Below are 6419 nucleotides of genomic sequence, written 5' to 3' on the forward strand. Positions count from 1 at the left end.
GAAGATATTTTCATATGTATAGGAGTTCTTTGTACTTCTTCCATGAATTGTCTGTTTATATCCTGTGTGCATCCTTGATTTGGTTTTTATTTTACTTATTGATCTGTAGCAGCTCTACATATATATTGTAGATATTAACTCTTTAGATGTTATACATAGCCTATATATTGCACATTTTTTCTAGTTTGACATTTGCACTTTAGCATTATTTACAAAGGTTTTGTTTGGCTATGCAGAGATTAATCCATTCAACAAATATTTATTGAGATCCTACTATGTGCCAACCATTAGTCTGAATTATAGGGAATAGTGGTGATCAAGACAGACAAGGTCCCTCTACTCAGGGCACTTACATTCTAATGGAGAAGCAGGAAAATCAGTAAACAAGAGATGTAGAGTTGTACAGTAATGAAAATAAACAGGGTGACAGAGTAAATGGGGGAGAATGGTCAGTTACGGTCTTTCTGAGATAACATTTGAGGAAAGACCTGAAAGATGAAAATGAGATGGGCAAATAAAGCATATGGGACGTGGAGGAGGGCTTTGGGGTCAGGGGAAAGTTGGTGTGGGGGAGGAACAGCAATCCAAAGGACCAAAGGCAGGAAAGGTTTATGGTGTTCAAGGACCAAAAGAGCAGCGTGATCACTTAGCCTAATGAGGGACAAGGAAAATGATATGAATGGGCTTGAAGAGGAGAAGAGGGGCCAGATGAGACAGACCTTATTTTATTCCAAGAGCAGCAGATGGCCACTGAAGAGTTTTAGGTATGCAGTGGCATGATTTGAGCAATGTTCTTAAATCTCATTTGTTTTCGCTATGCTGAAAATAAATTGAAAAGGAGAAAAAGTACAAACAAAAAGAAGGCAACTCTTGTACCAGTCTAGACCAGAGATTATAGAGTCTTAGATTATGGTGGTGGTCATGGACAGGAAATAAAGTGAGAAGGGCAAATTTTAGGCAATCCAATTTGCTCTTCTATCCCCTCTTCCCCTATGTAACATATCTTCATCTTCATCTATTATTCTCTCATCCTTTCTAGTGTCAAGGAATAAAGTGCTCCATCTCTTTTTTAAGACCAACCTCTCAAGACACAGCAAAAAACACTTATTCAAGAAGACTTTCTTCTTCTTTCTCTTCCGGTCCCAGGGGCTTGGGAGCTGTGAGATTGGGTGTAGACATGGCCAAGTCCAAAAATCACACCAAGCATAACCAGTCACGAAAATGGCACAGAAATGGCATCAAGAAACCCCATCACAAAGATACGGATCTCTTAAGGGGGTGGACCCCAAGTTCCTGGGGAACATGTGCTTTGCCAAGAAGCACAACAAGAAGGGCCTGAAGAAGATGCAAGCCAACAACACCAAGGCCATGAGCGCAGGGGCTGAGGCCATCAAGACCCTCTTAACACCCAAGGAGGTCAAGCCCAAGATCCCAAAGGGCGGCAGCCACAAGCTCAGTCGACTTGCCACCCCAAGTTTGGGAAACATGCTCGAGGCCACATCATCAAGGGTCTCAGGCTCTGCCGGCCAAAGTCCAAAGCCAAGGCTCAAACCAAGGCCCCAGCCGCACCTGCAGCTGCAGCTCTGCCACCAGCTCAGGCTCTGCCTCCCAGAGGTTCCCAGGCCCCTACGAAGGCTCCAGAGTAGAGGCTTCTGTCCTCTGATGTGGGATGGAGGGACTCGTGTGACCCCTGGGCTGCTGTCTGCATGGGGCTGGTGTCCTCCTGTGCTAGTTTTTGGACAAACAAAGCTGAGGCCGGATCTGGCAAAAAATAAAAAAGTATTTCTTGAAATTTTTGACTATGCTAAGAGTCACGAATGTGTGCAAACCACTACCAAAGCATTTAACGTTATATTTTAATTATGTTCATTCATCTTTCTTTTGATTAGACCAGAGGCTCCATGAAGTAGGTGATTATATCTTGTTTATGTATGTAACACAGTGCCTGGGTTAGTATCTATCTAGTACACAGTAGGTACTTAATTATTAGTTACCCTTGAATTAAAGGAGTGGATATTAAATTTTACCTAAGGCACATATGGAGATACTAATTTATTTTAATCTATTGATGTTACGTGTAAATACCTTGTCTTCAAAATAAAACCTACTTCTGTAGTATTGAAATAAGCTCTGTATGGTTATGATAGATTGTTATTTCCATGTAATACCAAATCTGATCTACTAACATTTTGTGTAGTTATTGCTCATCTGCATTTTGAATTTGGAATATCATGCTCACATTTTGGGACCAGAATTATGCTGACTATAAAACATATTGAGTAGATGTACAGTTAGGGGTTTCGATTTCAAACAGCAGAAACTGACACTAGTAAATGTAAACAAGCATGGAGCTTATTGGAAGAATGCTGCCTATTGCACAGAATTCACAGGAAGGTTGAGGGCCTAGGATCAGTATGAGGACAGGAACCGCAGGAAGGGGTCAGCTCTTCAGTTGCCATCATGCCATTGCCAACAGTTTGGTCAACACACTGCTGGGATAGAATGGACTGCAGTCACCAGCCACTGTCAGAAGTCTTTCCTGTTCCTGCTTCTTTGGTTTAGATTCCTAGTCACTGGGAAGGGACTCAGATAGGTTTAGCTTAGGTTGTGTGTTTTCCGTGTTTCCCCGAAAATAAGACCGAGTCTTATATTGATTTTTGCTCCAAAAGACGCATTAGGGCTTATGTTCAGGTGATGTCATACTGAAAAATCATGCTAGGGCTTATTTTCCAGTTAGGCCTTATTTTGGGGGAAACACGGTAAAACTTAGGGTTTGGAGGTAGAGATAGTGAGTATCTGACCTTTTCAGTTTCTGTAGTACAAGGCAAGTCAGTCGTGCCTTTTCCCACTACTCTAGAGAATTCCTCAAACATAAAATGGAGGTTCAGATGTTGGATAGCCACAACGCATATGCAAGAAAACCTCCAAAAAAAAGCAAAACACAAACTTAAGTCTACTCCAGACGATTTTAATCATTTTTGACAATCTTGAATAGACTATACTGTATAGGAATTGGCTTTTAAACCTGCCAAGGCCCAGAAAATGTCCTGGGAGAAATTCTTGGATAGTTGTTTTTGTTTTGTCTATGATTACTGCTCTTCTCAAGTTCTCTATAATTTTTAAAAATTATTTTCTTAGTGCACCAAAATAAAACACAAGCACACACATGTAAAATGCAAACTATTTAAATATTTAGAGAGTAAAAAAGTAACAGGATCTCCTTTCCTCTTTCTGGGGTTATGTCTTTTGACAGTCATTTCTCTATGCATTTACAGAGAATGTATACTGGGGGTGCCAAAAAAATGTATACAAGTGGACACTTTGGTCAGCATTGTTCAGGCAGTAGCTCACCGTAATCAGAAATGTCTGGGCGCTGATGGTACCACTTTGAGCACCTCTTGTAATTGCAGAAGTCAAACATGACTTGTATTCATCTTTTGTTATTGGTATATATTGAGTATTACAGTTTTAATACAGTTTTCCTTTCTTAAAATATGTATACATTTTTGGATATATATATATATGTGTGTATATATATATACACATATATATATAATGGACTTTTGTCTTTTTTCAAAAATAGCACTATCCTAAACATATTACTCTGATTTCTTTTCACTTAATAACATAACAGATCATCCTTCTATACCATTACATAGAGCAATACCATATTTTTTAAGGGCTTTATGATGGTCCATTATATGGATTAGCATAATATACTCAGCCAATAGTCCCTTGATGGACATTTAGGTTTCCAATTTTTTGATATAACATATTATAATACAATGAAATTCTTGTATGCATATTTCCATATTTTTAATCTACTTGTTAGAGGCTAATGATGGTATGTTAAGCTTTTGTGATTCTGTTTCTGTCCATTTCTCTTTTTATTTTTAACATCATCATCGTACGCTTAATGAATTTTGATATCAATTTCTTAATGTGTAAAATTCATGACTAAAACACCTTCATTTTGAATTTTTTTAACGAACATGAATTTATTTTGTCCAACTAAAGATTTTCCTTAAGTTGCATTTTATCTGACACCAATATTGACAGCAATTTTCCTTTTGGGTGTGCTTGTCATACATATATTCACTCGCCTGTTTATTTTTGGTATTTCTAGGTGGCTGAGTTTTAGGAGTACCTCTGATAAACAGTATGTGGTTGGGTGGACCATTCCCTTTAGTATTCAGTATCAGAATTTTCATCTTCCCTGAAGTTGGGAGGATCAGGGCAGTAAAACAACCCCATTATAAAAGAAGTCTGTAAGGAGGAGACATACCACTTCTTGTTATTTAAATGAGCCAAAATAAAAGACTTAAAATCAGTTGGCCAAATTGAAGGAAATAATAGCAACATAGATTAAATTTGATCAGGCTCGGTGCTTTAGTAACTCCTGTCCTACAGCCTCACAAAAGGTTGGTGTCTATATTCTAGCACATAAAGGTAATATTTCCTGGAACACTTTCCTTATCCTGCATCTCAGCATGCTCCCTCCATCTTGACAGCCTTCTAATTGCAGTCACATTGCTTAATTCTGGCTTTTTTTTTTTTTTAAAAACCCTCTCTTCCCTGCTCCTTTTACTAAGCTCTCTATATGAATTATCTTATTCTCCATACCAGGTTTGCTCCCACGGCTTCCTGCTTTGCAGGCCATAGCCTAGATCTACACTTCCGCCGTGCCCAGTCAAAGCTTAAAGGAGTCTCCTTGGATCTATGATCTTCAGCATAAAGATTATCTGAGACAGCAAAAATTCTAAAGTTTATAAATATGGAAGAGATTTGAAAACTGAAGTAATCATGTCTCTCCTGCTCTCCAGTCCAGGCAGGACTACTACTGATTATACCACTAGACTGGAATACAAAACTGGCCCCTCCACCAACTTGGGACAGAGAACGCAAGAGATTTCAGGTTCAGCCATTTCTCAGTACTATTCCTGAACTTCTCCATCTTTTGGATGCTATTTTATATATTGTAGGTATGTCTGGCTCCTTCACTAGGCGGAAAGTGCCTGTGTCTTACCTACCTTTGTATTCCCCACCTGGCCTACTAGAGTACTTGACATTTATAGGCACTCGATAATTGTATAAAATAAAGAAGGAAATAATAAAACTATGAGAAAAAAGAGAAGAAAATCAATAATGAGGGAAAAGATGATGACTTAAGAGATTACATAAAATTGGGATGTGATCAATTGAATGAGGATTTGTCTAGATTGTTTGGTTTTCGTAGTGATAGAAAAATAATTGTAAATATCTATAATGTGTGTGTAACCTTAGCTTCTTTAGACTCTGTAATGAAGCGGGAGAGAAGAGGGTCCAATAGTAAAATCCAATATCAATCTCTCAGCCTCTAAGAGTTGTGTCTCTGTAATCCATTCTCCCTTCCAATTCAAGGGGGTGGAGCAGAATCGAGGAGTGACTCACATGGTTTATGAATGGCTAGTGATGTTTTTACTTCTCCTTATGGCATTTGTTATTTCTGCCTCTGCAGCTCCAGGCCACTGCCCTGGTGGAAACTACTGCTTCCGTCATTCTTCTGGATGTCAGCCACGATGTTGTAGCCTTAGTTGTTTTTCCATTCCATTCTAACAGTCATTTCTGACCTTACTTGTACATTAGTGTATTACTAAGCCACAAATAGCACTGCCTTGTGCTTTCAAGTTCTTACGATGACTGTAATGCTAGAGCTCTTTTTTTTTTTTTTAACTTTTATTTATTTTAAGTGTGTTTTTCCCGGACCCATCAGCTCCAAGTCAAGTAGTTGTTTCAATCTAGTTGTGGAGGGTGCAGCTCACAGTGGCCCATGTGGGTATCGAACCGGCAACCTTGTTGTTAAGAGCACCGTGCTCCAACCAACTGAGCTAACCGGCCGCCCCACTAGAGCTCTTTTATTTGACCAGTTATCAGAGCCAGCACCAAGCACCACCCCTCAACCCTGAGCCTACATCGCAGCACAGATCCACTTGTGTTCTACTCAACTACCCCTTCCCCTCTAATGCACATCATTTCTTTTTCTGATCAAACCAGATTACATCAACAATAACTACCCTCAAATTTGGTTCTTTCCCATCTATTAAACTGAATTCTTGTTCAAAGGAGGGTTCTTATTCTCTCAAAACTCATGGAGGGGTCTTAGTGCTTGGGGTAGATACCAATTTCAACTTACCCAGTTTTTATAACTCATATCAGAGTCCTTAAGCCCTCACATAAATAAACCCATGATGGGTCTGCCCTCCTGGGCATCTAATATGCCTGGACATGTTTGAATCTACAGTGGGTACTTTCACAATTTAGCCTCTCACTCTAGGACTTCTGCTACACTTGAACAGCTTTTATAATTAAAAAATAACAAATAAACTTGTGACAACAAAATGAGAGCAGACATGTGTAAGTGCTTTGCAAATGCAACGTAT

At 39.1% G+C, this 6419-nt stretch overlaps 1 pseudogene; it reads left to right on the top strand.

Moving 5' to 3' along the window:
- Positions 1 to 1171: 1171 nt before the first annotated feature.
- Positions 1172 to 1646, top strand: LOC109460297 (large ribosomal subunit protein eL29 pseudogene; annotated as a pseudogene).
- Positions 1647 to 6419: the final 4773 nt, after the last annotated feature.

This window comes from Rhinolophus sinicus, chromosome 18 (genome assembly GCF_057876585.1).
Source record: "Rhinolophus sinicus isolate RSI-liver-muscle chromosome 18, RSI-T2T, whole genome shotgun sequence".
NCBI lineage: Eukaryota > Metazoa > Chordata > Mammalia > Chiroptera > Rhinolophidae > Rhinolophus > Rhinolophus sinicus.